We start from the raw sequence: 12,465 nt of genomic DNA, 5'->3' as shown, positions 1-12,465 counted from the left end.
AAAGCACCATCTCAACCTTTTTTATTTCTCTTTGCTAGAGTACACAATGCTCAAATCTGATTTTGTAATAAAGGAACATTTATGAAAATTACAAATATATATACATATAGGGGGGGAGTCTGTAACAGAAATTACATTATCGTTCCTGATAATTGTAGGATTCCCTTTGGTGGCAAAACAGATCTATTTGGAAGTTTGACTGATGCTAATAACTTCATAGATCAACATACAGTTTAATTGATGGAACATATGGAAGACACAGACTCTGCAACATTAAAGAGTTGTACTTAATGCATTGGAATAACTGTCACTTGGTTTTAAAATGTTCTCCTAATTGAAAGGTTTATCAGTACCATGAATTCTATTGGGTATTTCAACTCATTTACAAGTTAATATTTCTGATTTTCTTAGTGGAAAAAAAGTGTATGGATTAAAAAAAAAAAAAAAAAAAAAAAAGTTTTAAAGACAGCAACTCTTTTTAGGACAGAGAGGTCTGCATAACAAAGACCAAAGTGAGTCAGCTCTCAGGTCAACAAAGCACTGAAGCACTACTTCAGTCCTCTCTGCTCACTAAAGAACCTAAGTGCACATGAAACCTTCAGATGAAAACTGAACTGTTTGCATGGGGTCTCAACACTCAAGAGGAACACACTGAGCAAAAGAGGTTGGTCTTCTGGAATTAAGGATAAATATAAACTAATCTTAACATTACAACATTTAAAGTTTGGATTCTTGTGCCCCTTTAATGTTAATTAAACATAACTATTTAAATACAAGAGGTTGGTGAATTTGTTGACAAACCAAGATTTCTCTTCAAGGCTGCTTGACCCTGAGGTTTTCTTGGAAAATCATCCTTTCTGACAGCACACAATAAATGCTAATTTGATAATAACAGCTCTCTTTCACTATTATCAGTTTAGATAGACAAAATTTGACCAGACCTAATGAAGAAAGGCCCTTAATTCTCAGAGAGTGGCTGGGTCAGGTCTGGGGGGACAGGAAGGTGGTATATGTTGAAAAATAATATAAACCTACTCTATTTTGTTATTAAGCTTTCTTCAAGTTAAAAAAAGACAGAAGACTTAGTACAATTTCTTTGTAAATTATAGCATTTGCAATGGAAAATAAAATAAAGACTGGGAAATTAATTTGGGCTGGATTATGGGTTCTGGACAAAGTCAAAGTTAAAAATGTGCAAGCTGCCCAGTGCCTAGAATAGCCTCAAAATTTCTCAAAAATTATCTCATCCATCTCCACCAGCTCTTCCTGTGTTCACTGCATCGTTGCATTAGTGTGATCACTGGCCAGTCCAAATGAAGAGGCAAAGCTTGGCTTCTTCCTGCACTGTTCATTGCTTTCCTACGAGGTAAGGCAACAACATCTTCATCTCCTTACCCTAGGCTTCAGCTTGTGCTACCATCTAACAGGAAGGTTTCTATAGCCTATGCTATTATACAATGAAATTAGATCAGTCAGTCTTCCCTTATCTGTTTAAACATCTATCTCAGAAACAGCACAAATAGGTTGACATAAAATGCTCTAAAAGGGCAGGCTTGAAAGACTCCAGTCTTCCCTGACCGTATTTTAGAGACACCAGATGTCTGAAAAGCAACTAACTCCCTACTGATCTCAAGCAGAGGTAGATGCTTGTGTATTTTAAAATCCTCTTCAGCATCATCTGCAACTCTAGGATCGCAAATGCCAAGAAAATCCACTCATACCCTTCAAGGTACCTAGTGGACATGCAGAAAAAATAATTTCTTGTCAGTACTAATTAGCTTAGCACAATTACCAGGTAAGCACATTCTAATCACTCATATTGAAAGTGTATAGAAGTACTAAGTTATAATTTCCCTTTATACTCATCCCCCCCAAAGAGCAGCTGTTAGTGGAAAGGGGGTGACTGTCCCCAGTCAATCTCCTCCTTATACTTTAGCACAAGGCAAATTTTTACCCAGCAAAACCCATTCTTCATTTTTTTATAGATAGGAACTAAGAGGAGCTACAAAACCACTCACTTAACAATATATCTGCTGTTAACTAGTAGCAAATTACGCTGTAAATAGATGATTTAGGGCAAGAAATAAGCAGAATAAATGTTTCTGCAAACATGCTTTACAGCCCTTCAACACATACCTCTGACAAGCAATTTTTGCCCCTTACTCAATCAGGCTTTTGTCTTGTTTCCAATAAGCAAATGGTCATCTAAACTGTGTCCTAAATAAATGGTAATTCAAAATAAAAGAAAGGACATCCCCCTCCCCCACACCTTAACATTCATCTGTCCTTGATTATGCAGGTAAAGTTGTTTTATGGATTGTCAATAGAGAATACAGCTAAACCCTCTCTCTGCATGGCTTCAAACAGAACATACATTCTGGGCGCAGAGCGGTGTAAATTGTGGTGTTTCCCTCATATATAAAATTCAATGGGCTTTTCATTTTCAGTATAAACCTAAACTAGTTAAAGTCAGTGTGTGGAAGTGCTTCTGTTATGAAACAGTGGTTTGCATTAAAATTACATTATATTGTTTTGACATGTCTGAAGCAAAGGTTAAAACCATCTTTTTGCTGGACATTGTTTCTGTAATATCGCCCCACTGCAAAGCTGCAATATGAACAAGCTCAGAACGATGTGAAATATTTCTGATACAAATTTTATTTTTATGTGAAAGTATTCAAATGCTGCTGTACAACATGAACTACCTGAACCAAATCAAATCCTCAGGTCAATTTCCTTCTTCCAAATGCTCCTTAGATAACAAAGTCTTGTTCTGCGAATCTGTTCAATATATTAAAGTTGATTCACTCGGACAGTGTGTAAGATATAATACATTAATCTGGGCCATTTCAATTTCTGAGGCTGGGACTATAAAACTGGTGTGCTGCATATCTAATTTTTTTTGAATACCTGATTTATGCATTCCTCTGATGCATAGTGTCGATGGTAGGGTGGATGCGGCTGCTGCATTAACAACGGGCTGCATCAGCACTCAAATCTTATCTTGTTAAATCAGACAAATGTAGCTCAATGAAAAGGAAGGAATAAATGCCTAGGATGGTTGAAAGGAGTGAATTTTAATCCTGTTTGTTAGGGGACTTTCATGGTGGGGGCTGAATGACTGAGGTAGCAATGTCCACCAACAGCTTGTGGGACTGTGAATTATTATGTGCTTATGCATACATCTACACATACAGTATATACAAAGACACAGTTTTTCATTTTATTTCTACACAGACAGGTAAATATCCACACACTTAGACTCATCTGTATACAAACACTTTTTCTAAATTGGAGAAATTAATGCCTTTTAGGAAAAGTAGGTCTATATTTACCAAGAGTATATTTCTGTCTCTTTCTGATTCAAGAACAGCCATAATTGCTTCTTTGTATATAATTTATCATTTTATGCAGTGAAACACAAGTTATCACATAGACTAAGTATCCAGAAATAGATTAGATTTTCAGAGTAATTATATATGTTTATATGATTTTGTGGATAGATGGAGTACTGCTGTCGTTCTATACACAGTCAATATTAATTCTCAAGGAAAGAAAATGTTCCTGTGTTTGCACAATCAATGAGACCTTTAGAAATAAGCTTTCTGCCAGACACAGGAAAGTTTCAATGGCACACACTTTGCAGCCTCAGCCCAGGTGTTAACAATAAATGGAAGGTATTGTCAGAATTAATTCTGAGGGAAGACCCTGAACCACGGATCTTTAATTTGAATTTCCTTCTCTAATAAATTTTTGTATTTTAACTACAAAGCCTCATAGGTAAAAACCTTTGTCTGTTTATCAACAAAAATGTATTTGGGAACAGAGAAGGGTCACATAGCTGTTGTATGAGGCTATGACAATTGCAGCACCAGAAGCATAAAGCAATAGTAGTACATACAAAACCAAAATTATGTAATTGGCTCGAAAGTGAACTTTCTTGTCCAGTACAACACTGGAAATATATAAGTTAAGCATGCATCAGTTTAGCCTTTATTGCCTGCTTTTCTTTCCACAATTCCTAGTTATAAGAGAAAAAAAATCTTGCAAACAGTAGGTTCCATCTTCACAGCTTCTTCTCCTGTCCACTAAACTGCAAGGTCATAATTCTCAATTTGTAATATCATTACTGCTTCTTGTGAGAATTGCTGTGATGCCACAGACAGTAGTGAGGTAGTATTAATGAGTAGGAGGGCTGAAAAGAGCCTGTCATCCATGAACACCACATGTAACACCTCTCATACCTGAAAAAGACCTAAGACCAAACCCTTGGAAAGAAAGGGAGCTACTTGAATGTTGTGCTTTCATCTCCCTTTTGACTGATGAAAGCGCATCTTTAAATTAATGAAATAAAAACACTTTAGAGTTCCTATCTTGAGTTAACTTAACCCAGTCTTAAAAAAGAAAAAAAGTAGTAAAGAGAAGCAGTGAGAGAGGCCCAGACATGACAGAGACAATCCATTATAGACCTTGATACAATTATCCAGGAGAGGTTGGAATATGCAGCCCAAATATGTGCAGGCTAATGGAAGAAAATACAAATAAAATCTACGTTCTCCCTTTTCCTAAAAGTTACAATGGCTTTCCTATGTAGCATGCATATTACCAAATGTGCAGATCAATTCAAAGCTGTATTCCCATTTGGAGAACAAAGGGAAGAAAAACCACGTTTATGCCAACAATGGCAAATTTCACTGAAAACCTAACAGTTCATGGCTCCCACTGTTTTGGAGAACTGTGCTATGAACAGGGAGGTTCTACTTCTTCACTAGCCTGATGAGCACTCTCTAGTGTGGAAAGCCAAAGAGGTCTTACAGGGTTAGAGGAAAAGCTCTTTGTGTGTGTTTTGGGAATATTGCACTGCAGTACTGTGCCACAAAGTGACAGCAACTGGCGGATGGCACGCCTGAAGTATTGCTGGTGGCTACCATCCCCAACCACTCTTGCTCTCGGCTGAGAGCCCTATTCAGAAGGAGCAGTGGAGAGACAAATAAAACGACCAAACCTTGGGGAAAATACAGATAAAATGAGCAAATCAAGATAATTGTGCTAATTATCATAATGAAGGAAAGATTTTGTCTTTGCATGAAGGCTCCCCCTCCCCCATTATGTGCATGATGCTGTGGATGCATTCAGAGCAAATGAGTTCCAGGCCTCGCTAGATGCTTGAATTTCTGTCAAAGTGGCTCCATTACATATGTGTCCCCCAGGGTCAGACTGCATTAGCCGACTCCTTTATTCCATACATGATGAACTAAGGAGTCGGCAGAGCGTGTTCCAAAAATGCCTTCATAATGGATATTTTCATCATTCACAAGAACTTCAGCTCAGTTTAAAGTGGGCTGGGTTTGCTGGTTTTTCTTTTTTTGTTGCTTTTGTTTGTTTGTTTGTTTTAAGGTTTTCTGGTCATGGTTTATTGTTGATTTGTTTTGTGTGTTTTTTGTTTTGTTGTTTTTTTGTTGGTTTTTTGTTGTTGCTTTTTTTGTTGATGTTTTTTGTTTCACTTTTGTTTATTCGGGGTTTTTTTTGTTATGTGGTAGAATAATAAAACCCAACATGTCTTTAAGGTCATGGAACACTGACCTCATTGGCTGGGCTAATTTGATTGTGCCAGAACAATAGCACTGTACTCCTCTGCCAGCGAAGTGCATGCTAATTATGTGATTTGCCCTTGATAAGACCTTGGTGGGTCATTCAGCAGTTGTGATCTGTCACTGACTTCTAATCATGTATTATCGTCTGGGTGAGTCAGAATGGTACCCTAAGCTTTCTGTCTTTACAGCAATGTGGCACTCTAATTACCTTATGCCAAGTGGATATGCAGAGACTGAATTAAGTGATCACTGTGATTGCCTTCAAAATCTTCTCTTTATCCTTTGTGTTGCTTCTCTGCAATTTACATTTTAAGATGCCGAGAAGCTTTTGGTGAGACTGAAAATGCCACTCTAAAAAATACCGATTTTTTAATTTTAAAAGCATAACACTATATTTGTCATACCAATTCCTAACAGTATTTTAATGCTGCTAAACAATACACCTCAATAAGAATCTTTCAGTAAAGTTGTTGGGAATTACGATACATCCTTTACCTTTTAATCTGCAACCAGAAGAGAAACAAAAGGAAAGAAGCCTAATCTCTTTCCGAAGTTTTAACAATTCGTAGGTGAAACTTAATAAGCAAAATTAAGTGCTTTTTCACATGTATTATGCTTGTGAAATGTACATGCCAATAAAGCAAATACTCCAAGTCAAATGTAAAGTCTCATCGCTGAGTTCATCAGGTTGGTTAATAACAGCAAATATGGGTCAACCCAATAAGTCTTACAAATTCGGGCGCAAATTTCTCACCTACTGGTGAACACATTTTATGGCAATCTAGGGTATCACTGTTAGGCTAGATAGTACAATGCACCATATTCTACCCAGTACTTTAAAAAACTGCACCGTACTCTATTGTTGCATAGCAACTCTCAAAAACTACAAAGCAATCTGTTATGGTAAACCACTTGTATTAACATTTGTATTTGCCCAAAGAATGATCTAATGCCTTTTGCAAAGAAAATGTGGTGATACGTCTCTAGGTTAAATAAACAAAGTCATGATTTATAAAATTTGATAAGATACATTTGTCTGAATCAGCTGTGAAAATATAAACTCCCAAGTGCTACTTGGAAGTTGTCATAAAACAGACAAAAAATCCTCACAATTCTAAATTTATTGTACCACTAACAGAAAATAAGGATTTTCAAAGCTTTTCTGTATTGTATGTCAATATTGCAGTATATATATTTTTTTTTTTTTATAGAAACAAACTGAAAAAAAAAAAAGTCAATAAAAACCATAAAGGACAATTGAGAAAAGATTGCAAGCCTTATTTTCCTTGAATCACATGACGCACAAGCAGCATTATTTGTTGAAACCTTGGTTTGTTTGGGGCTGGGAGGGGGGGAAAGCAGACAGACAGGGAGACGGAGTGAGAGAGAAATACAGAGAGAGCCAGAGTGCCTAGAAATAAGACGCATTCCCTGGGTGGCAAAACAAAAGAACCCAAGGAAAAAAAAATAATAAAAAAAAAGCTGTGGAAAGTTGACACAGTCAAGAATAATGGCTAAATCTATCAAGTTTGATCAGGTCTGCTATAATGAAGTGGAGCTTCATATTCCGAGCAGGGACAATGAAGACAGAAGTCAGGCTCTAGAAATGTGCTGCTCACTTTGTGCCTGGAATATGCAGCAGCCAGCAGGGAGCCACAAGATAATTACACAGTATTTGTGTGGTTCCAGGAAGCTTCCTGCGCAGGTTGAATGCCCGCACTATATTAAAAGGCAGCACAGTGAAATGTTTTTAATGAATATTTTTGTCAGGGAAAGAAAAGGCATTTGAATGATTTTTGTGTATGCAAGGAACGAGAGGTGGAACATCACTGTCAAAATACAGGTACCTTTATTTATATTTACTCCATTATTTACAGTTTCAAGAGCCTAATGTCCTTTCAATAATACAAATCACAACACTAGGTTAATGTCATTTAGGGCTAATTGCACATGTAGTCCTTTAATGCTTGCTGTTAGTATGTTTCACTGAAATCCTACATCAACTGGCTTGAAACTACTTTTATTTTTATTTCCAGTAGGAGCTGAAATGTTTAGACACATTTAATCAGAAAACTCAAAGAAGTAACACAGATGTTGATACTTACTATTCAGTAGCCCTTGGCACTGATAGATCTAAAACACAGGAATACATTATTTCAGCACTCTGAAATTCTCACCTAACAGATGTGAATAATCCACTGAATTAAAAAACCTAGACATGATACTCATAAATGCTTGTCTTGCAGTGCGAGCAATGGTATTGATCAAAACCTGGGCTTTGTTAAAAAAGTTAATTTGAAAGGCTTTTTGCTGGTCCCGATTTCAATCTTATCTACACCTAAGCAAGCTCCTGTTTTGCTGCATACAACTGAATCACTTCTGGTATGCACAACTAAGACAATCTGCTGTTACATGCTGCTGAATATCCTCATGCAAGATTAAGTAAAGGCCTTTTGATTTCACAGCACTGTCCTCCACAAAAAATCCAGATGCTTACTCTCACTTCCTCCTTTAGGTCAGTGACAGCAATTCACAAGGATTTTCTGGGATCAATTTTTTTAATTTTTAAATAAATACAATGGTCAGTTTGATGATTAAACTGTGATTCAATAGAGAGAAACATTCTGGACACCCAGCGACCCTTCAGTCTGGCACCTGGGATTAATGTGGCCTCTCCACCTGCTCTGCCCAACTCACTCTCCACCCCAAAATGTAGGCCTAGATCTAAGTCTACTGATCCCCAAATACTGAAAGAGAAGGTCTTGCTGCTCTTTAGAGATTTTCTTAGGCTTGCATTTCAGTAACTATACTATTTGGGAATAACAAAAACAAAAACACACAACAAACTAAACAAACACACACCACCAAAAAAAAAAAAGCCAAAAAACAACAACCCAAAAACCCACAAAAACCAAACAGTAATTTCTGGAAAACTTGGAAATGAGGAATCTAATTAGAATGAGTCACTTTTTTGGTAACAACACTTCAGGTAACCCAATGTAGCAGTAAACAGAGTTCCTCCACCTCACCAAAAGAACAGAAAACTTTCAGCCTTCTGCACTTTTAACTCTGGTTATACAAAAGAACAGTGAGTAGTTGTGATACTCAAGCTGAGAAAGCAAAAATGAAATAGAAAGATGCTCCATCTGAATGAGGTTATTGAAGGAAACAACCTCATCAGTCAATATAATGCAGTGAAAGAGGTGGCTTTATTTTTTTTAGAACACCAGAATAGTGTTGAGTACTTCTGATACTGCCATGGATTCTAAAATTCTAAGTACCTATGAAGAAAGGTTGAATTCTGTTATTACATAACAGAATAATTATGGTCCCAAATTAATCCTCAGTGTAAGTCCAGTTATTTCCTAGTTTGCTGCTGGATTCAAATGCATCTATGACTTGCATTTTTTTTTCCTTTAAACTTCAATTCCAAGTTATGAAAATTCTTGCTTATAAATTCTTTTCAGGTTCACTTCTTGAATATATATATTTATTTTTTTTGAGAGATCAAAATTAAACTTCCTTGAATCACTGAACAATTCAGGAATGTTACTTCCCTGCCTTCTTACCCGCAGGGACTGAATCTGTACCTTTGAGCAGAGGATTTACCATAGGCAGGAAAAAATCCTGATGCAAAAGGGAGGAAAGGGTTTCATATATATAACCCCTCTCCCTTTTTTTGTTTGCATTCTTATTTTAGCAACACACAGTGGTACATATTCTAAAATTATCAAACGAGTAAGGTAAAAATAACTCCTGAAAGAGTTATCAATGCTGTATTTTTGTCAAGGAAGTGAAATGCAACTTCTGCTTCACTCTGTCTATAGCAGCTCTAATTTAAAAAGAAGTCTTTCAATTACCAGATGAAGAGATAAGCAGCTGTCACATTTGGAGCCAAAGTAAACATTATAACCTACATTCCAACCCCTTGAGTGGAAAAAAAAATAAAAATAAAAAAATTCCAAAATAACTTCAGCCACAAAGGAGGCAATGGGACCTAAGTGACAGTTTTTGTGTTTGTTGGGGTTTTTTTGTGGTGTGTTTTGGTGGGGTTTTTGGGTTTGGTTTTTTTGTGGGGTTTTTTTGGTAATTTCTTACAATTTTTGCAGCTCCAAACACTTGCACCCATCTCTTAGACGGAGGGGAAGATAATAATTACTCCTTCGGACCTCTGCCTGTTTCAGGTTGCCTTCTATGATTAGAGCAAATAGTTGCAACTAATCAACCATGGCAGCTCATGTTTGCTCAGTTTCAAATAGTTTATTCTATCAAATATGGTTTTAAGTAACTAAAATATCAAGAACTGAACTTTCATACACCCACCTTGGCACTCAGAGCCTGTGCTCTGTGTGTGCAGTTCACTTTTGTTTTGCTGTTGTTATAAATAAGCTGAAAGAATAATAAACTCCTTGGGTCAGGTTCTCTCTTCTGTTATGCCTGTCCATTTAATTCCATGTAAGGCAGTGCATTACACCAGATTTGCAGGACTCTGAGTGACAATAAGATTCACTTAGGGCAATGGAATCCACTTGGGTTTGCACAAGTTTAAGCAAGAACAGATGCTAGCCTCTAAAAGGGGAAAAAAATAAATCTTAATACCACCATAGCTCTCTACAGTCTTCCCTTAGAGAAGCCCTACAAACTGGTTAATGCAGGCAGAGTTTTTTTCTGCATCTGTATATTAAACAATTATTTTGCCAATATTTATAAGCCCATATCCCTCAGTACAAGCAGAGCCAGGGATATCGACCATAGCTGTTAGTCCCATTGCATGAGATGAGCTTTGTATCAAAGGAAAAAAGGCTCCTCACCATCTCACATGCTTTATTTTATTCAACCAGCTCTTTTTCGCATTGTTATATCCAGTGAATATAGCACGGTTGGATTCAGAAGAGAACCTTAAGCGTTATCATAATGCTTAGAAGCAATGGCTTCACACTGTATAATCTATCAAAGGTGTCAGATTTACAAAATGCAGATTTTCTGTCACATTTGGGCACTATAAGCACTGTATCTTTTCACTAAGGTGCTGACTGCTGTTTTAATGAGGCCCTTTGGTGGCTGTAAAAAACAGAAAGGAGAGGATTATAGGGGTTACCCTAGGTATTGTCTATTTGTCTTACAAATTTCACACTAACTACCAATTACATTGCCATAAACCTTTTGGCTACTTCAAGCTATATGCCATATAATACATAAAAAATACGCTATGTTAACCTCTTCCATATTATACAAGTAACTACAGCCACTGATGCAAGTAACATATCTAATGAAGCCAATAATGAGCCTCTTTAAAAGTAGTCTTGTTATAGGAATAATATTAGAGCAGTTCAGTTAAAGGCTAAGGTCCATTACGGCAAGCTTCCTATGTTCTCTGGTCCCAGGTCTGAAAAGATGCTGACACGCTAATTCAGGCTCAAGAAGGGCATTAATCTCACAACCTTCTACTTGTCATGCTTAATGGAACATCCTGCCTAGGTGAAATGAACCTGATGTGTTCAGGTAAACATAATTTAATAAGGAGAAAAAAAATAAAGAAATAGCCAGATTCAACATAAAGGCAGAGGGAATATTTACAATTTAGCTTCAGTGGAGAGGATTGTTAACATTTGACTGAGAAGTAAGCAATGTAAGAAGAGAAAAGGGCAAATAATGTAGACCTGTTTAAAAACCCACCACTGAAATATTAGTGCATTTAACAGAATACATTAATTTGGAGGAGGAAAAGATGCACTAATATGGGGCTTGGAGCACTTGAGTGTAAAATAGAGATCTGAAGCTAGATAGTATGATATTTAAAAGGCAAGCATGAATGTCAGTGAGTAGCTGTGTATCCTCTTTTGGCTGTCATCAATCATAAGTCTAATAAGCCACCTAAAATTATGTCACAAGATACAGAACAGCATCAACTGCAGCAGTTAAAGAGTCACATGCCCTACTTGCAGACTGGGTGGTAAATGGAGGACCCATCCCTCAACCCCAAAAAAGCACAAGGGACTACAAGGAAAATACAAATGGCCAGAAATGGCCAGACCTTGGGAATAAACACATTGTGTACCACAGATCTGGTGTTCTGTGCTGCTGGATAGAAAGATGTCCAGCAGATAAACTTACAAAGTGCAAATATATATATTGCCAGCTACTTAGAAAAAAATTAATACTATATTGATTCATGAATTGAAGTCAGGTACCTAAGAAAACCAAAATACTAGTATAGAGTCTTTTACCCAAAATGAGCAGTTCTTTATTTTCCGACAATTTGCCCTTCAGTGCCTCCCAAAGCCAAAAGGTTGTGCTACACATTTTTGTGCTGTGGGAGAAAGCAGGATGAAATCATCAGACTTGCAAAGGGAATAAAACTATTACAGATACTACTTGGTGACCACAGGGAAAAGGCAGCTTCTGAGAAAGCAGAACCTGCCACACCATTGCCGAGCTGGCTGTCATCCTTGATCTCTGTGAAATTTTTAGCAAACTACACCTTCATTCTTCCTGTTCCTATAGCCCAAGTGGCACTGCAGCCTCAAAAGCTCAAATAAAAAAAAAAGTGGAAGTTCTTTGGCTGTTGCTGGATTTTCTTTTCACCCATAATTGTAGTCACTGCATACCTGGGGGCAAGTGGGCTTGTGCTGCACTGCCAGGATAATAGTGTTACAAAAACAGAAAATTAGGCAAATGTAAAAGTGGTGTATCTGTGGACCAGTTGTGTTGCAGCTGTGCCATTTTCCAGAAATGGATCCAAATCCACCTTTCTCCCAATAATTATTCCTTTTGCTATGCTTCCAGTTGTATCTGACGAGTGGAGCCCAAACCATACTGAGAAGGAATCAAAACTTACCTTTTAACTAGCCAAAAAAAAACAGATATGGAA

This window comes from Chaetura pelagica, unplaced genomic scaffold (assembly GCF_000747805.2).
Source record: "Chaetura pelagica isolate M959 unplaced genomic scaffold, ChaPel_1.0 scaffold111, whole genome shotgun sequence".
Lineage (NCBI taxonomy): Eukaryota > Metazoa > Chordata > Aves > Apodiformes > Apodidae > Chaetura > Chaetura pelagica.
This window is presented reverse-complemented; position numbering follows the sequence as displayed.